Source organism: Callospermophilus lateralis, chromosome 6 (assembly GCF_048772815.1).
Source record: "Callospermophilus lateralis isolate mCalLat2 chromosome 6, mCalLat2.hap1, whole genome shotgun sequence".
Taxonomy (NCBI): domain Eukaryota; kingdom Metazoa; phylum Chordata; class Mammalia; order Rodentia; family Sciuridae; genus Callospermophilus; species Callospermophilus lateralis.
Genome location: NC_135310.1, coordinates 152,613,983 through 152,635,181, shown reverse-complemented (window position 1 = coordinate 152,635,181; position 21,199 = coordinate 152,613,983). Strand labels below are relative to the sequence as shown.

The 21,199-nt window shown below is 46.3% G+C and overlaps 1 protein-coding gene across 5 annotated transcripts in view; it reads left to right on the top strand.

Annotated features, from left to right (window-relative positions):
* Atxn1 (ataxin 1) overlaps positions 1-21,199 on the top strand; it is a 384,962-nt gene that overhangs the window by 186,217 nt on the left and 177,546 nt on the right. For 2 of the 5 annotated variants that reach the window (XM_076859233.1, XM_076859232.1), the window contains one exon: positions 15,345-15,409. The exons of the other annotated variants lie outside the window; for them this stretch is intronic. The gene's annotated coding sequence lies outside the window, so the exon portion shown is untranslated. The remainder of the gene's footprint in view (positions 1-15,344; positions 15,410-21,199) is intronic. 5 annotated transcript variants of the gene reach the window in all.

The window sequence follows — 21,199 nt, the reverse complement described above, 5'->3', positions numbered from 1 at the left end:
CAGAAGGGTGCTCCTTGGTAGAGCACCGGAGTTAACCAACGCTGCCCAGATCTAGGGACCTGCATGGAAAGCCCCTGAGCACGTCTGACTTCCGCCCCAGCTGGCGATGAAAACCGAGGTCACAGAGGTCTCTCATTTCCTGGGGTCAGTAGGGAACATTCTTAGGGCTAGAAAAGGAGAAAACACAGAAAAGCTCCAAAGAAAGAAACGGACAGAGATGCATGGGCAGGGAGGGAGGCTAAAAGAGGTGCTTCTGGGGGGGAGAGAGAAGGAATGCTGCTGGCTACCTCCTCCGTAGTCAGCTAGGGCGGCTTACCTTCCTTCAACTTTGGGTGAGGCTCCGCTCTGCTCCCGCTCACTGGCTTTGTGTCCGGTGTCCTGGAGGTATTGCGTGGGGCTGTCGCAGGCCTCCAATTGAGTTCTCGGAGCCCCACGGGCCCCCCTCACAAACCCCAGGGCTGTGTGCTGCCCTCTGTGTCTCAATCAGAGCAGCTGCTCCTCGGGCTCTGTTATAAAGTTCTGTAAAAGCCAGGCGCAGAGTGGTGCACACCTGTGATCAATCCCAGCAGCTCTGGAGGCTGAGGCAGGAGGAAGGTGAGTTCAAAGCCAGCCTCAGCCACAGCAAGGTGCTGAGCAACTCAGTGAGACCCTGTCTCTAAATGAAATCAAAATAAGGCTGGGGATGTGTCTCAGTGGTCAAGTGCCCCTGAGTTCAATCCCCAGGACTTGGAAAAGAAAAAAAGTTATGTAAAAGATTTTGTTTCTCTAAAATTTACAATTTTGAAAAACTCTGGTTAAGTGGAAGAGCTCATATTCAAAGCAGCATGACCTTAGACACGTCATGTGACTGCCTGGTTCTTCATCTTCCTTATTCGCAAATAAGCTTCATCAAATGTTCCCAGTCTGGCTCACAGAGTGATTTGAAGGTGAACTGGAGTCAGCCATTCATACCTGGGCTGCATGCCCATGTGTTGAACACCTCTCCATGGAGGCTTCTGTCAGGATAGGAATTCCTGAGTAAATACGTGGAATGGTTATTCCAAGAAGACAGATAAAGCCTGTGCAAATGTTGGGTAAACTGCAAAACACTACATGAATGTGGCATGGTGTGTCGTCGTTGCTGTTGATGATTGGACAGGATCATATCACGAATCTAGAGCCCAGCTCTTGGGTTTGAATCCCAACTCCAACTACTCCCCGGTGTGACTCCAGGCACCTTGCTTAACCTCAGTGTCCCCATCTGTACAGTGGGCATTAAAAATTGCACCTGTGCCACGGGAGGGTTGGGAAGACTGAATCAGTGTGGTGATGGACAGCGTAAGCCTGCTCTAATGTGCATTTCTTGTTACTGATCATTTCCCCCGTGCATTGCGAAATCAGTGCTGCAGGGCAAGTTCTTAAACAGCAGTCCAGTTTCTTGGCTTTGGGATGGCAGTCCCTTGTCATTGTACTTCCAGGCGAGTCCCCAGGACATGCGAGGGATGCAGAGAGCAGCTGTTTCTGTCGCGTGGGTTCTCCCTCTTTCCTAACCCCCTTTTTCCAGGTTGGCCCGTCACTCCTCTGGAACTGAACAAAGGCTTTGCTTAGCAGAAAGAATCCTGTCTTCCACGTGTCATCTGCCTTTAAGGGTGTAATTTGTCTCTGATGTGTGCTGGGAGCTCCCTGGAGGAGGCTTTGTTGATGTTGTGCTGAGGCCCGTATTGATCCGTGATAGACTGAGCTAGAGCAGGTGAGTGAGGCAATTCTCATCAGGTTACTGAGCCGGTGACCTGGAGGCCGATCAGATGACAAAGCCACCTAGGTGGATCCCTGGCTACAGAATGCCCTTGTTTAGAGGTAAATCAACGTTGAGGGTGACTAATGGTTTTAAAGAAATGACTGCAGGCAAGTTGCATCCCCTGGGTGACAGGCGGGCTATGTGAATAAGCTTGGAGGCTCCCCCAGGTCTTGGTGAGACTTTGGGGCTGATTTTTAAGAGTTCCTTGATCTGTGCCCCTCTGTTATCTTTTCTCATTAGATTTCAATTCTCCGTGAAACTGCCGTGACCGTGTATAATGTTGTCAGTGTGAAGTTCAGAGCAACATGCACGGGCCTCAGAGCTACTGAGCTGGCTTCCTTCTGGTTTGGGGTTTGTCTTTCTATTTTGCTTGCTTTCTTTCCTCTTTATTTATTTTTTTTTTTAATTCAACAGTGAGGTGGGGAAGAGTGAAGATTTCTAATGCAAGATAGGAAATAAGAATGGTGATTAAAATCCTCATGCAAACCCCCCTGTTAGAAAGGAGAAGTGGAATGTACAGTTGGCTGTACATTTGATCTGCGTGGACACCTTAGTGTAGAGGATGAGTTTCATAACTCTGTCACCATCCCTGCTGTTGCTGGCCTGGCCTCATCCGCACTGGGAGAGGTAGGAGTCCAGTGAACAGACTTTGTGTGGGTGGCAGGTGAAGGGCAGTGTGGGAAAGGAATTAAAATGGTTATGTTGGGTTGCAATCAGCCGTTTTGGTGCTGCCAATAATAGCAGATACTCACATGTGTGTAATCTCAGCTACTCAGGAGGCTGAGGCAGGAGGATCACAAGTTTGTAGCTTAGCCTTTAGCAAGTCCCTATCTCGAAGAGAGAGAAATCCAGGTGTGGTGGTGCACACCTGTAATCCCAGTGACTTGGGAAGATGGGGCGGAGGATTGCAAGTTCGAGGCCAGCCTCAGCAACTTTAGCAAGGTGCTAATCAACTTAGAGAGACCCTGTCTCAAAATAAAAAAAAAAAAATGTAAAAAGGGACTAGAGATGTGGCTCAGCAGTTAAGCACTGCTGGCTTAAATCCCCACGACCCCAAGCCAAACAGACAGACAAAAAAGAGACTGGGGGAAGCATACCCCTCATTCAGTCCCCCAGTACCATAAAGTCAATCAATAGCAAATATTTAAATATGATTTACATGGTGTGCTTTTTAGTAGATTAACCCTTTAACTCTCATGACCATGACTGTTATTTAAGGTGTCCAAGGTCATTGGAACCCAGGTGTTGGCTCTGGAGGCGGTGCCCTTTCCAGTGATAGCCTCTCACTGTTGTGGGGGAGCCAAGGTCGTAAGGGCAAAGGGAATTCCTGTCCCCAGCAGGCAGGTAGAAGAAATTTAATTTCACCAGATGGAGTCCCCTGACAAGCTGCCCTCCAGCTGTCCGTGGTGGGGCCCAGACCTCCTGGTAAGAGTCCACACCACCATATGTCAATCCCAAGATGTGAGTTCTTTCCCCCAAAGTCCGGAGTCTGATTTTGGCTTGGGTCATGGTCGTGTTGATGAGAGAATCCCGTCGAGTGTCCGGCTCCTTGTGTGCTGGAGCCTGTCCCTGAGGGTCAGCCGGGTGGCTCTCGTCCTTGGTGGCATCCCGTTGGCAGAAGGCACATGTGTATCCGGTGGCACTTGGGGGAGCAGATTTCTAACCTTTATAAAAGACATCAAAGGTGATAACAAAATCTGATATTTGAATCAGAAGAGGCATATTTGCCCTGAATGACTGAATTAGCTCCTATCTCAAAGAAAAAGAAAAAAAAAAAGGAAAAAAAAAAGAACTGCGTGTTCTCAGTAAATAAATCCTAAAATAGCTAAATCCAAGTAAGAACTGAAGGTAGAGTAAATCACGAAGTTCGTGGGAAGTATACAGAAAATAGATGTATCATAAATGCTCTGGATAACTAGATGAGTATTGACTGCCACATCTGTGATGTGTTTTTGATCGTGGTAAGTACAAGTGTGGAAATCCATCCAAGCCACAAAAATGATTGGAGGTTCCGTGTGGAATATAACCCTGTGCAGAGTCTAGAGCTCACATCCTGTATGGTCTATGACTGTTTGCTGATTAATAAACACGGGCCTCCTGTCTGTACTCAGTATCTGAATCCCAACACATTGGCAAAGTGCTTTTTTTTTTCATTTCTCTGCCTGGGATAGGGGTGGGGGTTGTGAAAGGCTGAGAGAAAGAATCAGGAGCCTATATTTTTGTAAACGAAATAAATAAAACCATAAATTACATATATATTTGGGTCAAATAAATAAATCTTTAAACCCTTCAGTGATAACCCTACAAACTTAACCATGAGACACCTTTTCCCTGACATTTTAAAAACATTTTTTACATATTTTTTTAGTTGTAGATGGACACAATATCTTTATTTTATTTTTTAATTTTTTATGTGGTGTTGAGGTTCGAACCCAGTGCCTCACACTTGCTAGACAAGCGCTCTGCCACTGAGCCACACAGCCCCTCCCTGACATTTTTAACATGAAAAATTTCAAACATACCAAGAAGCTGAAAGAGTGGTACAGTGAACACTCACAGACTCACCACCTACACTGTACAATTAATATTTTACTCTATTTTTGGGATGAGTATCTAGCCCTATGTCCATCTTATTTTATTTGATGCATTTCATGGCAAGTTAATGTGTATCATTAATCCATAGAGAGCTTGAATATGTCTAATCCAAAATTTGAAATGCTCCAAACCAGAAACTTTTTGAGCACCAGCCTGAAGCCACAAGTGGAAAATTCCCCACCTGCCCATGTGCCCGGTCATAGTCCAACTCAGGTGCGCTTTAGTCTCTGTGCATGAGGTGTATATGAAACAAATGAAATCTGGGTTAAGATGTGGGTTCCAGCCCCAAGACACCTCATTATGTATACACACATTCCTAACTCTGAAAAAAAAAAAAATCTGAAATCTGAAACCTTCGGGATTCTAGACACTTTGGATGGGGAATATTCAACCTGAATTTGTTTTTTAGCTTATGCTCTTAGTTAAATTTATGTACAACAAACTATACACACTTTAATCTGTTATGATAGATTGCTCAGAAAATTCCCTCCTGCCCCTTCCCAGTCAGATCCTATCCCTAACTCAATGACCTCAGAAGCTACTAAGATGAGAGACTTTTTATAATCCTAAAAGTACATGGAAATGACTTAACTGGCAGAGGGAAAAAGAAAGATATTAGCTGTTACTGATTAGTTTAATGGAAAGTACAATTTAGGGGATGCCTGTGACCTTTGCAGACCTTTTCAGATGCTCTGAACTTGAATCATGGCCCCACCCCTAGCTGTGCATCCCTGGGTAAATCCTTCAGCTTCTCTGTGCCTCAGTTTCTTCTCCTGCAAAGTGTTAATAGCAGTTCTCTTTGCAGGGTTTTGAGGATGAGTTAACACCACTAAAGCCTTGAGAACAATTCAACATAAGTTTCAACTTGAATTCACCAATTATAAACCCCATTATCTTAGGCAAAGTAGTTATGTATTTTCTTGCCTCATTGTACTTGTCTGTAAAACAGGAACGAAACCATTTGAAAGTATTGTGGGGATTAAGCAAAATAATATATGCAAATTGCTTCCCTGAGTACCCGGCAGAAAATTTCACACTTATTAACTAAAGTCCATATTTGCTCAGATTTTTTTAGGTTTTACTTGATGTCCTTTTTCTATTCTGGGATCCCATCCAGGGGACCACGTTACACTAACTTGTCACGTCTTCTTCGGCTTCTCTAGAATGTGACAGTTTCTCACGCTCGTGTTTGGTGATGTTGACAGTTTTGAGTACAGATCAGTTGTTTTGGGGAATGTCCTACCATTTGGGTTTCCCCGATGTTTTTCTGATGCTTAGAAAAACATAAACCAAGAGCCCTTCCACAGAGTGATGTGTCTGTTCCCCTGAACTTGTTAAGTTGCCCTTTTTTTATCATGTCACACATGTCAAGGATCCAGGCTGCTGCCCATGTGACCTGCCCCTTGATGGTGGGCTGACCATCCAGATGAGTAGTGTGGGTCAGAGTCATCAGAGTTAAAGGGAGTTTATCTGTGTGTGTAAACACGTCTTTTCACATGTGTTCACACACACACACACACACACACACACACACACACACACCCCTTTCCTGCAAAGTGCTATACTGGTGCTAGGAGGCCAGTCACTGGGCACAGCCCACATTTAGGGACTGGGAGCGGGGAAGGCACCGTCGGCTTGGAGGACTGGGAATCTCTCTACAAAGGTTCGGGAGGTTGTTTCCCTTTTCAATATTTCTACAGTCAGTTACAGACATTGGATGGACTCCTGAGTCTTTATTCTGCACTCAGTACTGTTATTTATCGAGTTGCCCCAGTTCCTGTTTTGGCCATGGGCAGTTCTCTCAGGAATATCAGGAATGTTCTCTCTGATGCCCTTTTATGTGGCCCACGACTGTGGGGTACTGATTATTGAGCCTCCCTTACCTTCTGGCACTACAAGCTGTTCCTTGCTGATGGTGAATATTCTCTAACTCCCAATCCTGAACTCTGCCACTGCTCCAAAGACCTCTGGTTCCTTTTATTGGGAATGGTGTAGAAACCAAGTTCTGGGTGAGCTCCCTCAGAACACTGGACCGGACTCGACCTCCAGCCGAGAGGATGGACGTCACTTATCTCAGCCAGCTCAGGCGCAGTGCTGTGCTCAAAGCAGTGGTGATGTGCCCTGTCCTCCTGGAGCTGGGCCTGCCCTCTGTAACCAACGGGCTGTGAATACTCAGGGCATATAGAGGCTAGTGTGACCTACGGGCACGTGAGAAAGGCTTCACAATGAGATTGGCCCTAACAAAATTTGTTGCAGATGAGGAATCTAGAAGGAAAGAAGTAGAAGTATCTTTAGTTATCTGTAGATAAGAAGGGGCCAAAATAATGAAGATTAGTTTCTCCAGGTTATTTTAGTATGAAATAGGGTTTTCTGACTTTGATGGGCTCCAGTCAGTATTGCTGTGCAGCCTGTTTACACCTGCTCTCATGAGCCATTTGTTTAAATTTTCAGAAATTTTAGGAGCAGGTTGGCATCATGTTGCTAGCTTGAAATGGACCATGGTGGGAGTGTTTACGCTATGAAAATCTGCAAATGCTATAAAATCAGTGCTCTTCTCTCATCTCTGGCTGTTACAAAACATGTCCCTGTATACCACTGGTTATGTGAGTCAGCTCTCCATTACTGTAACAAAACACCAGAGATAATCAACTTAAAAGAGAAAAGGCTTATCTTGGCTACATTTTGGAAGTTCAGGTTCATGATTGAGTGGCCCTGTTGCTTTAAGCCTGTGGCAGTGCAGCACATCATGGTGGGGATATGTGGTAGAGCAAAGCCCACTTACCTCATGGCCAGGAAGCAAAGAGAGCAAGGAAGAGGCATGGGTCCCACAACCCTCTTCAAAGGCATGTTCCCAGTGACCTAAAGACCTCCCACGAGGCCACACGAATTGGAGACTCAAGAATCCAGATCACTAGATGATGACCCAGGCTCCCACCTTGTTTTGTCAGCATGGGAAAACCTATTGTCACCTGGAGGTAACTGACCATGACATGTGCACATGGCTGCAGGACTTCCCTCCTTCCTTAAGGTGGGCTGGCTTAGAAGGAACTTCCTGTCCTTACCAAGAGTTTGGGAGGAAATGGTATCGGTTTCCTCCCATACTCTTGGTATTCCTCTAGCAGAGGAATCACGTGTTAGCACCCTTCTGCTTGCCGTCGTATCAGCATGACTGTTGTGATGTAATACCAGAGTCAGCCACACACTGGGACACCGGGGTCACCTCTGGTGATGGTGTGTGGTGTTAAGTGTTACAAGGAACTGGACTCAGAGAAGCTTATGTTTCCAGTGAGTCAACTGAAAGTGGTGACACGCACACATGAGAAGAGTAGAGGGTTCTTCCTACCCCTAACGGGAAACTCTGTGTGCCCCGCACTCCTGAAATAAAGATGGTTGGGCTTTAACAGAGGTTTCTTCTGCCTGGCTTGGTTTTTCCTATGTTCCTCCACAGATACAGTGATTTTCCTAACTTTTATTCCTGTCAATGACTGTCCTCCTAATCCACTGTCAAATTGAAGCTCTGATATTGTAAGACTCAGAGAACGGTTGAGGGGTACTTTTTCTATTCTGGCTCAATCACAGATCCTACGGGTGGATTTACTCTGAATTGTAGGAGGCTTCATATTCTCTCTCTTTTATTGGTCGACGTAATTCCTACATGTGGAATCTCGCAGGTTTCAGCTGATGTTCTGGAACATTTGAACTAATTTGCAGTTCCCCAGCTGCCTCCCGTAAACCTATCCTCTCAGGAACGATGGACTTGAAGCTTGTTGAATAGCGGAAATCTTCCCTCCATCACAGGGGTACTTTTTCTCTTCCTTCTTTTGGTCAAATGGACATAAAATAAAAGTTCTGTTTTTACCACTTTTAAGAGTAAAGTTCAGTGGTGGCACATGCCTGTAATCCCAGTGGGAGGCTGAAGCAGGAGGATCGAAAGTTCAAAGCCAGCCTCAGCCTCAGCAATTTAGCAAGGCCTGAAACTACTCAGCAAGACCCTGTCTCTAAGTATTAAAAAAAAAAAAAAAAAAAAAAAAAGGCTGGGGATGTGGCTCAGTGATTAAGTACCTCTGGATTCAATTCCCAGTACCAAAGAGAGAAAATAAAGTTCAGTAAAATACATTCACATGGTAGCAGAACCATCAACACCTCCATCTCCAGGACTTTTTTCATCTTTACAAATCGAGACTCCATGCCCATTAAGTGGTAGTTCCCAGTCTCTGCTTCCCTTGGCCTTGGGCAACCCCGTTCCACATTTTGTTTCCATGAATCTGACTATTCTGGGTACCTCATGTCAGAGGGCTCATACACTATTTGTCTATTTTTGACTGGCGTATTTCACTTAGAGAAATGTGCCCGAGGTCCATCCATGTTGTAGCCTGTGTTAGACTTTCCTTCTTTAAGACAGAGTAATATTCCATTGTGTGTATATATCACATTTCTTTTATCCCTCTGTCGAGGGTCACTTTCTTCCATGGTTTGGTTATTATGAATGTGTCATGAAAGTAACTCAAGTCCCAGTTTGCAGTGATTTTGAGGATATATATATCCAGAAGTGGAATTCCTATATCATCTGGTAATTGTATAAATTTTTGAAGGACTGTTGTGGTATTTTCCACAGCATGAGTACCATTTTGCATTGCTACCTGAAATACACACAAGTTCCAATTTCTCCACGTCCTCATTAACAACACTTGTTTTTGTCTTTTTATTTGTTTGTTATGCGTCCACCTAACAGATGTGGTATCTCATGGGAGTGTCGATTTGCATTTGCCTGATGACTAGTGATATGGAGCATCTTTCTGTGTGCTCATTGGCCATTCATACGTCTTTGGTGAAGAAACCTTGATTCTAATCCACTGCCCTGTTTGTAAGTTGGGTTGTCTGTGTTCTGTTCTTGGACGTGTTCTTGCTCTCCTAGGTGATACCCTACTTCAGGCTGCTGCTGGGCACTTACCTGGAGCTCTCGGGGCAGGTTGCTGCCTCTGCACATGTGTGATGTAATGCAGAGACGAACACACAGTGGCTCCCTGCTCAGGAAGCCTCCGCCTGGCATTCTAGGAGTTCCCCGGGTCTGCTTATTATAGGAAAAGTTCACTGGTGGATGGCGCAGGCCTGAGCTGCGGGCTGCTGTGGGATACTGTGATGTTGTCATCTGACTTTTCACTCAGTAAAACTGTGACCTCCACTGGGGGAAGGGAGGCCGGTGTGAGATCTTCTCCACCAGGGGTTGACCAACTCTAGACAGTGGACCCCATCCCATCCCTGCCTGTTTTTGTAAATGCGGTTTTATTGGCACACCACCATGACCAGTTGGATGGGCATCATCTCCTGCAGCTGCTTCTGTTCTACAGTGGCCGATTCAGTCGCTGGGGCAGAAACTCTGGCTCGCAAAACCTGGAACGTTTCTACCTGTCTCTTCACGGAACAGGTTCCCCAAGCCATGGCTGTTGTAGACACTTAAGGACCATGGTTAAGACTCCCCGTCTAAAGTGGCCTTGGCTGCTGACTGCCCTTGGTCACTTAGACAGCTAACACACCCAGATATTTGTAAGATACACTGTTTTCAAATATCGGCTGAACTCCAACTTTGTATACCAAGAGGACGCGGCAACTTCGTAGCCATTCCCCACAGAGAAGGCCAGTTGAACTCTCATTCTTTTTTTTTTTTTTTTCATTTTTCTGCAATATAATCATTGGCATTTCTCTTCCAGAGCTGGTTTTACAGCCTATAGTGGTTTTTAATTACTTTCCTGGAAAAAAGGAAAAAAAAAAAAAAAGCTTCCACAATTCTCTCTCACATTTAAAATATAGGCTGTAGTGTTAAAAACAGCTCTACCAAAAGCCCTTTGAAAGTGTTTTTCTTCGGTCAATATGAGACCAGTTGTTCCTTATTTTCATTTTTATATGCTTGTATTCCCTCAGAGCAGATCTCTGCTCAATTTCATGGTCTATAATTGCAATCCTCTTTTCAATTTTAGACAAGTTTGGGAATTCAGATATTGCCCTGTGACAGACAGGTAGGTGACCGGCTTGAGGTTAGCCATGGACTTAGCCTTAGTGGACGTGCCTCTTCTGATTCCATGAAAATCCATCTGCTTCTGCCTATCTTGAATAAAAAAGAAAGGGCTGGGGTCCCATAGGCCCCTCCAAGGGCACATGCTCAATGACCTAAAACCTATGCTACCAATGCTGGGGCACCAGTTAGCGGGGGAGATGAGGACCCATAAGATTTGCCACGGAGTATGGAAAGGGCTCCTTGCAGATGTGTGTATCCCAGTCTAGGGAGCTCGGGTGCTTACTTATCTCTTAACTGATTGTAAATTCGTTGTGCCGTAGACACATCTATGAGATGGGAAACACATGAATGATATTTACCTACTCCGAGGTGATAAAAGAAAAAAGCTCAGCAACGTAGAATTCACCTGTTACCACCCGTGGCCCCCAGTGAGGCTCATCGTCGGGTGCCTGTTTACATTCCTGCCCATTCTTTGTGTTCGGGTTATTAACGTTGCGTTTAGGTCAGATGAGATTGTGTTCAATCCTCGGCGCTTTGATAGCTGAAGTGAAATGCTGATGGGGATGGTTTGAGATCGTCTCTGCCGCTGATTGCATGCTTGTGGCTCATAATCAGAATGCTGCAAAGTAATTGTCAGACCCGCGTGCCAAGGCTGCATCTCCTGTTGCTGCGACCGTCAGCACTTTGGGGCTGCAGTTCTGCCTGAAGAGTGCTTGCCTGGCAACCGCTGGGTAGCTAACCCCGACTCTCCCCTGAGAGCCGTGGGTGACTGTTGTTCTAGAATCCCCACTGGCTCCGCCCTGTCCCCCAAATTACCTGAGAAAGGTATATCTGACTATTGAGTGAGAGCAGGTGCTTGCTTTCTGTGTGTTTTACAGAATGCCTGGCGGCTTGGCAGCGGAAACCCGTGAGCATGTTGCTGGGGAGCTCATCTCTTTGGCCATGACCCTGACAGGCCCCAGTCCCTTGCTGCTCATGTGACGTGGGTGGGGCACTTTCCTTGAGCCACATTTTCCCCCTCTATACAATGGGGCTAATAGAACCTGTTTTACAGAGGCTCTGTTAGAATTGGAGATAATGGATAAAAATTTGTCAGCAGAAATCAGCACTCAGTAAGGGGTAGTCATTAAGAGATCCGAAGCCTAATCAAGAGGATATAACAATAGTGCATCAGTCAGATTGCTGTCACTGTAACAAACACCTGAAACGACTAACTTAAAAAGAGAAAAGGTTTATTCTGGCTCACAGTTTTGGAATTTCCCGTCCATGATCTCTTTACCCACTAGGTTTGGGGACTATGGCAAGGCAGCCCTTCCTGGCAGGAGTGCGTGGTGGTGCAGAGGTGTTCATCTCATAGCCAGGGAACAAAAAAGAAAGGGCTGGGGTCCCATAGGCCCCTCCAAGGGCACATGCTCAATGACCTAAGAGCACCTCTTTGGGGCATTTCCAGATCCATAGGAGAGCAGACGTCAGGAGAAAATTTCCAAAAGTCAGTAATCTGAAAACCCACATGGACTGTGGGACAGGTGGTGTCAGCACCTTTTTCCTGGATATGCTATATTTACCAGAGACACATAATTGGGTGGAGCTGTCAGAATCTAAACTCCAGCTCTTCATGGGTAGGCCTGCCCTGCAGGAGTGTCATGGGCTGTCCCTTGCCAAACTTGAAAGCTTATGAATACCATGTGCACCTTTGAAAGCAAATTTAAGGGTGTGCACACTTTAGCTTTGGCTGCATAAAAGGGATGCTGTATTGCACACGACATAGACCAACTCTCTGCTGCTTACTCCTGGAGAAAGCAGCGACCACAAGAGAATTGGCAAAGCAAAAACTCCATCCCTCTATGCTTCCTGTTTGATCGAGAGACATCTCTCTGGCTCCTGGATTGTGTGATCCAAAGAGATTTGTTGAAAAATAGCTCAGATCATATTCCACGATAGAGTGAGTCTCTGGTTGTGAGTTGCCAGAAAGAGGCTCTGTCAGACTCTGTACAGAGCTAGAACGTAAGGTCTTTTGTCCTTTCTCCTAAAGTTGATCCTTCTTCGTGTGGTCAAAACAAACAGAATGAGCCCACCACAAATTGTTGCTCCCCCTCAAAGTTGCATAAGCTGGGCCAGGGAGGAATCACCAAGTTTCCTTCCCTAGGGAACATTGGTTGTAAGGGAGCATGTCACCTGTCATTCCCTAGGGCTTCTGGCTTCACAAATCAGACGTTCTCTCCTTGTGGCCGCTGGGATTTCCCAGTGGGTATCTGACTTGGTATTTCCCCACGGCCTCTGTGTGTCCCTGGCTTGCTCCAGCTGCTGTTCCCTGCCAGCCCCCCGCCCTCCTGCCTATGGCAGGAACAGCGTGAGGATCTCCAGGAAAGGTTTACTGTGTCCGGAGGTGGAGGAGGAATTGTGTCCCTACCCTCTGACAGCTGTGGGGACACACTCCCTCCCACAGCCTAACCTCCAAAGTGGTGGCTTTCCTGAAATGCCACTGATCACCGTGGGAGTCACAGCCCATTTTCTTAACTGAGGGCAGGGACATTCCGTGACTCATGCAAACCCCATCCCCTGTGCCTATACTAAACCCACTGTTCTCTTTGAGAAGGAAATTCACCTAGAAATACTGATATTGCACAAACATTCAACTTTTTATATCTTCTATGTATGGTAATTTAAACCACATTATTTGAAGTTTTTTTTTTTTTTTTTTTTTTTTTAATGTCCGGGGCCACTGACCACTCTAGAATGTTCAGCTTGCCCTTCTGTGTATGTATCATCAAGTAATCCTCCGTGAATGGGGTGGAAACAGGAATGCTTGATCAGCTTGAGACCTCAGATTTCCTACTTGGCCTGGGCTTCCGTGTCTACTGTTATCTCTAATCTTTAAATCCTGTCCCTTTTCAATATCTTGGATGCCCACTGAGTGCTGTGTTTTTAATTTTACTCCCTGTGCTATATATGTTGGTTTGTATTCTTTTAAGGTACTCCTACTCAAACCAAAACAATTTTTGGCTGTTAAGACTTATTATATATAGGCAATCTGCCTTTTTTTTTTTTTAATCTTGAAGAAAATGTAGAAGAAAAGAGAACAACATGCTACCGGAGTGGGCAGTCATTTCCCATAAATATGGGTATTTTATAGATTCTGGAAACTCAACCAATAAATATTTATTGGTTCATTCTTTCATAGTAATACTCTTGTGGTCCCTAAAGATTATCTATGTGGATGGATTTATTAGGTTAAAAGATGGTTTCAACACATCAGGTAAAAAAGTTATTAGGCAACAAAATAATATAAATACTCTCATAGTATGTTATAAATAAATTGTGTCCATGTGTATAAATTTATTTCTGTCTATGTTCACTGTCTGTCTGGGTCCTTGGTCATAGGGGAGAACCTGGAGCCACATAGGCGAAAATGTCCATCAAGGCTGTCAGCGGTACTTTGGCTGATTTGGGTTATTTGGGTTTTTCCTAACTCTATTTCCTAATTGTTCATCAGGGAACAGTTTTCTTTTGCTCGCCTTCGTCTCGTTCAGTTGAGGAGTGGGGGTGGGAAGGACCCAGAGGACAGTGTGGGCACCCCCAGTGGATGAATGATCAGGTGATGAGACTCTCTGGAGTCTCCTCCATCTTTACAGATGTGCACGATGGTGCCCAGTGCTCAGCCTCTCCTACCTGCCAAGCACTGACGTAAGAACGAAGCCCATCTGTGAAGCTGGGGCCATTCCTGCCCCCGTGCGTACGTGAAAAGCACTCAGAGTTTGAGTCCAGGGCACCGCGCAGCTCGGAGGTGAAGGGCTGAGGTGCTGACGCAGGGCCTGACCGCACTCAGCTTTTGTGGTCCTTGGTCATTCTTTTGGGGACCCCTTGTCTGCCACCAGGATGAAAAATGTCCTGGGTGTGAGTGGACATCTAAGCCTCCATCTTCTCAGAAGCGAGAGCCACATCTTCGCAGTGGACCTGGTCTGTCCCAGGCCAGTGGAGAAGAGGACCGTGGGGGTTGCCTGGACACTGGGACTTCTCCCTGGGACTTTGAGATATGTCTTTCAGGTTCTGAGGAACTGAGTCTGAGACTCAGCCTCCAGGCCAGTGGGACACCCGAGGAGGACACTCTCCATGTTACCTTCATGGCTGCGCCATCTTCTTCCTCTTGGGAAAAAGGCAGGTGGTGGGAATAGCAGGCGCAGAGGCTGTGGGAACCTCGGGAGCAGAGCAGCTTCACCTCACTCCCATCCCTCCAGCCTGTAAAGGTGTCTTTACAGCAGTCTCTGGAAACTTTTCAACCTTAACTCTTGAGCCGAGTCCCTCGTGTGGCGTAGCTGGCACAGCCTTTGGTCTCAGGCCTTACCTGCCCGTCTTTCAGCCTCCTCCACCTGACATGAACAGTGTCTCAGTTCGTTCCGACATGTGGTTTGGCCAGTCAGTCTCCCAGACACCGTGGCTGCCTCCCAGGGCAAGTCATTGGGGCTGATACGTGACCTCTGTGCTTGTCTGCCAACTCCGCGATCCCATAGGATCCTAATTACAGATCGTCATGGGGAGTGGACTTACGGGCATGCCACTGGTGGGGGAAGAAAAAAGTGTAACAAGTGGGGTCCAATGGTTCTTTATTAAGACCTCCTCAATCAGCCCCTTGGTGAGCACGCAGGACCAGAGATTTGGAAAGAGACCCCCCTAAAAGATTATTTTCCGGGCACCACAAAATGCACTCCTTGGGATAAAAGGTCATACTCCCTGTGGTAAATGAATCATGGCACATGATTATTTTCTGCACATCCACTGATTTACAGCTCTGTTTTAAGATTGACACAGTTAGCCAAGCAAACATACATCAGAGGTTCACTGTGCACCTAGCAAGTGCCACAGCACTGGGTGCTAGAATTTCTTGCGCTCTGTCTGTAGGCCTGCACCAACTTAGCAAATGGACTAAATATCCTTGTCTTAAATCCTTCTTTTCTCTTCCAGTTTTCCAAAGAAACTAGACCAAAATATACCTTGGTGAAAAGAAACCAACCTGCTCTTTCCATAGGGTGAGTGATCCTTTAAATCGACCATAGTCTTTTTAGTCTTTTTTTTTTTTTTAACTCACATCAAATTTTTACCCAATGCTGCCAGGCGCCAAGGAGAAGTGTTTGAGAGCATTCCTTTCCCAGAACTTTTCTCCAGCTGGGAACCGAGATGGACTCTCTGTTCCCCTCTTATCACGGGGCCCTTAGAAAGGGCGGTTTCCCCTGTTCATGAAGCTTAGTTTTGCTGTCGCCATGCTTTGCCCCTGATGCGTCATCAGTGTGGTTGCTGTTACCTTGTCTGGCTCACAGGGACGAAGGGTCTCTCCTTCATAATGGTGCAGAGATATGGCCATGAGCAGGTGTGGGGGGGGAACTGTCCATTTTGCTCAGAGGACTGAGCTGTCTCATAAATACTGTAACAAAGAATAGGATGTGCGCAAGTAGATGGGATCTCAGGGTCATCTAGCAGAGGCCCTGGGTACAGAAGAGGCCTCTGCGGGCCAGAGAGCTTCCAGTCACTTGTTCATGGCTTTGCAGACAGTAGCCGAGTCCGACTAGGAGAGAGGCGTTGACTTCAGGCTGTGAGTCTGCAGGGTCTTCAGTCCGTTGTTGAATCCATGGCTTCCTTCTGAGGACATAGGTTTACATGGGTAGTTCCATTTAATGTCGTACCAGTAAACTAACGATAACATTCTGTTGCCCTAAGGCAAAGGTCAGGAGTTGTTTTAGTCAACTTTTTCGTCCACTGTGACCAAAGGAACAAAAGATCTGACAAGAACAATGGGGAGGAGGAGAAGTGTATTTGGGGCTCACAGTTTCAGGGGTCTCAGTCCATGGATGGCTGGCTCCATTGCTCTGGGCCCGAGGGAGACAGCACATCATGGCGGAAGGGTAGGTAGAGGACAGCAGTTCAGGACATGGACATCAGGAAGCCAAGAAAGCCCTGTTCACCAGGGACAGCTTATAAACCCCACAGGTACGCTCCCAGTGACCCACCTCCTCCAGCCACACCCTACCTGCCTCCAGTTATAATTATGTCATGATTAGGGACCTTCATGTGTCTCCTTGTCCACATACAGAGATAGCCTGGTTTCCACCAATGTCTTGATGTGCTGAATGGAATTTAGAACATGGTGACTCACTGAGGGCTCACCTGCTTATCACCCAGTCAATCCATATCAGTGACTAACATACTGATTAGGCTAAGGCTCTCATAACCCAATCATTTCACTGCTGTACTTTCTTGCATTGTCTCACCCATGAGCTTTTGGGGGACACCTCACATCTAAACCATAACAGGAGTGGTGCTGTTTCACTGTTTGACTTCCTAGTAATCCTGTCTCCCTACTACCAAGAGGGATGGGCAGAGCGAGTGCACCTAGAACACGTCTGTTATAGACCTCATCGGAGTGGGAATACTTTCCGCAGGACCACATTTGCAACACCACATTGTCCTGAGCTGAGAGCCAGGGTACAGCTGCCGGTGTGTGTGGGCCAGCTGCTGACCTGTGCACCACTCCTCGGGGTTGTCTATAGCTGCGGAATAATGGATAGTGGGGTTGTTGTAGCATGGTACAAATTTGGCCTGCAGTCAATGATAAACGTTTCTTCCTTAAGAAAAGAAAAAAAAAAGTCATGTTGGTTTTGACACAAGAGCCCAGACATGCAGTAAAATGGAGAGAAGTGTCAGGATGTGATTCTCCAGTTGGATCTGGGAAAGGTGCTTTCCAGGAATCCTGGGCCAGATCTGGCTCTGAATCTGGCCATTTAAGTTGGTGCGCAATGTGCACCTATTTGCAAAACATTTCATCTCACCAAAGAATTGATCCAAACCTGGTATTAGGAGCCCACGTCCATTATTTTATCCCATTAGTTGGCTTCATCACTTTCTTTACAAACATGAGCCTTTCTTCTGCACTAACTGGAGTCACAATTATGGACCTTCATGTGTCTCCTTGTCCACATACACAGATAGCCTGGTTTCCACCAATGTGCTGAATGGAATTTAGAGCATGGGACTCACTAAGGGCTCACCTGCTTATCATCTTCATATTGATCTCTTCTGTTTCAGATGCTGCAGCCACAAGAATGGGCTTTTGTTAGAATTGCACATTTGAGGGCTTCCATTTCCCCTTCTGTCCAAGAAAAGCCCAAAAGATGTATCCCTAGAGTGGAGCACGGCATAAGAGGGGACAGTGAGATCTGCTGCTCTCAGGAGAACCTAGACAGCCCTTTAGAATCACTAGATGAATGAGAAGTGAGTGGCGGGTAAGGTCAGGGCCAGAAGACAGAGGGGGAATGCCACACTCCTCGCCCAGGTCACGCTGTTCCATTAGTAAAGAAAGAAGGGGTAGAGGGGAGCCTGAAGCAGGGCATGGTGAGGAGACCAGAGAAGGACCTACGGGACTCACAGGAACCACTTGGGGCTGCTTTTCTATCTTACTGGGGTCATGAGTAGTTTGCTGTTGATACTCAGGCAGCATCAAATTATAACTGAAAATATTACAGAGCATTTGCTTTTTACCAAACAAGGGGAAACTAAACATGAACCGAAGCCCTGAGTTGTTTTTCCCTAAAAAGAAGCTCAGAGGCTGGTCCCCACATGCATCTATACCTTGTAAAATGTGAGTCACTGGGCTCTGTTGCCTGGCGTGCCGTGGGGCTGTGTCCTGGGAACAATGCCGCTCTTGTTTCTAAGCTCCAACAGCGCTCACCATCAATGGTATCCCTTTAAGGGGAAGCTAGCGGAAGGCTCTTGCCAACGCTGCGGTTTTATTTGCTAGAGGCCAAGTGGCAATGGCATGTATTGGTTCCATAGCAACATGTCTGTGCAGGAGAAGAAATAGAATGCCGGTGGCAGCCCGTGTATCCTGAGCAGGACGAGCACAGCCCCCGTACCCTTTCATTTTCCAGCTTATCCTCCCCTGCCTTTCCCCTCGCAGGGCCTGGGATAGTTCAGGGAATGTGCACTTTGTCTTCGTTGCTGTCTATCCCTGCTATTAACACTTCCCTCGGTCCCCAGCCAGCTTGCAGCTTGAGGAAGGAGAAGGCAGTGCCCGTGTGAGTGCTGCAGGCTCTCCCTGCCTTTGCAATCACAAGTAGGTGGGAGGCTGTGCTTTGCCTGTCCCCCTAGCAGGGAGAGCATTTCCTGTGTGCTGCGGTCAGCAGCTCCTGGCTGGAAGGTGGGCCTTGACCCTGGAGGCAGAGTGCTCACTCATCTCATAGGCTGCAGGGCACAGACTAACCTAGGGTATACTGCCAGGTACAGAAGGGCTGCACAGAGGAACACAATGCCCATTTCTTTTTTTTTCCAGGAGTTTCTACCAGAAATAGAGTTGCTAACTGCAGTTACCCACTGGTGTGGGCTTGGAGCTTTAACACGTGTTCTGGGCTTTCCATCCACCAAGTGCTTCGTGAAACCGTTGTAGGTGCTCTTATTTCGTGGATGTGTTTTCCCCTGTACTCTGGAAACATTGGAAAAAATCTTGGCCATCCACTGGACTCTCGTCCTGTATTTCCTCTTCTGTTCCATGTTGCTCTCTGAGAAGCTTTAATAAGTGGGGGGGGGGGGGAGGGAAGCCCTTGGATATCAGGAACCCTGTTATCTTCTTTTACATCTTTTTGTAATTTCTCTCATGCTCAGAACTGAGCCCCGTGGAGAGTAATCCCGCCATAATATCTGTTCTCGATAATGTCATATTCTCACTCCATCTCCCAAGGAAATCGTGACGCAAGTGGAAAAGATGCATTCGAGAAATTCTTTCTCTAGCATGTTTTTCTAGTGTAGATAGAAAGTCACGTGGTAAGACTATCTGAGCTTGACATTTCCGCATCTTCCTCTTTGTGGCCACCGACCACGAACCACCGATGAATTTTGCGCGGGACTGAGATGGTCCTTTTTCCTCCCCACCCCAGTGTTTGCTGTTAGTGACTTTGCCTTGGGAGCCAGACTCTCAGCCTAGCAGCGCTTTGGAGCTATTAAGGAAGAGATTTGAAGGAGTTTTCATTAAGGTGACAGGTTTGATAGATTCGGATAGTGATTCCTAATTTAGTTTTGAGATCTGTTGGGGGAGGAAAGGTTTTTAATCTTATAAAAACTTTTATCTTAAAAGAGTTCTCCTCCCTTCCCAAGTTCTGCGCCAACTGAGAAATAAGGCCCAAATCACCAGATAGGTGGAAGCCCAGGTGTCCTTATGTGACTGGTCCAAGCTACAGCAAAGTTGAGAGCCAAAGGAGCGAGCCACCTCCCAAGGCCTCAGGTATCCAGGAAAATTCCGAGTCCTGGGCTCTGACTGTGTGAAGAAGAAAGGAGAAGGAGGCCATGTTCTTTGTAACTCTACCCAGTAGAGTTACTTATCTCTACCAGGGGGAGGCGTGGGCCATTTGGGCTTTAGCCCCCAACCACTTCACACCTGCACAGAAGAAAAGAGCAGAGCAAGAAGCAGGAGAGTTTAGGAAAACCTTCCCCTTAGAAGACAGGGGTGCAGAGTGGTGTTCCTGCCCTGTCTCTGCCCTCTGTGCCCCGTCCACCAGAACCTTCCAGCTCGCTCTCGCCATCTTGCCCACCCTGTCTCCTTCATAGTTCTTGGGTTTACGTGTTCACCTAATGGCTAAGTGTTCATCTCCCTCTTCACAGGGTGAGCTCAGGGAGAGTGGAAGTCTCGTCATTCTCATTTACCACTGCACCCAGGTGTTTAAAACCGTGCCAAGCACAGAGGAGGCATTGGATACATATTTGTTGAATGAATAAACGGATAAGTGCTGTTTGAAGCTTCTGCTCCTTAATTGCCTGGACCTCTCTTGTGCCCTGACTCACCTGGCAAGCACCTCTACCTGTTGTAAGACTGGGTCAGCCCTTGCCGACCTCCAGGTGCAAGGAGAACTTCTTGGTATCACTCGCAAGTTACTATTAGTTGCATGTACACCTGAGTGTGCTCTTGTGAGTGTGTAGATGTAGGTGTGGATTTATGCGTATATGAAATTATATATTCTCTTTTTTGCAGTTGTAGATGGACAGAATGCCTTTATTTTATTTGCTTATTTTTATGTGGTGCTGAGGATCAAGCCCTGTGCCTCACACATGCTACGCAAGCGCTCTGCCACTGAGCTACAGCCCCAGCCTGCAGTTATACATTCTGTCTACTTCTGTGGCTCTGGAACATTTCAGTTCACTCATTGGTTTGCACACGTATCACCCTTGCTAAGCTATAAACTCCTTGGGAACTGAGCAACCTGTTCTTCATTCTTGGTTCTCTAATATCTGCCATATGGTAGATGCTCAAGAAATAATGCTAGATTCTTGTCACAACATGCCAAGTCCTGCTGGATCTCCGTATCTAAAATACCTTTCTAGTATCTTACATATATTAATTTGTGTAATTCTCACAACGACTCTGAAAGATACATTTGGAACTCTCATTTTACAGGCAGGGAAACTGGGGACATAAAGACATGAAGTGTCTTGTGGTCTCACCGCTGGTTTGATGTCCTAGTTTTTACTCTCTCAGAGACTGACTGTGTGAATGAGCAAATGATTGAATGAAAACCTTAGCAGCACAGACCGAAACATTAAATAGGCTCAAAGACATTGGGATCAACATATATAAAACAAACATGATCCCAAAGCCAGCCTATGATTAATCCTTATTATAGCCATTGCACTGAATTCTTCAAACCCATACCTACGTATTAGTGTTTGGGTTATGAAAATAAGTAAACCTCTATATGTTGGAAATGATTTCCTAGTGGAAAAATATCAATTCATTAGCTATGAGTTAAACAGTCACTACAAACAAGGCTCAGTACTAAACT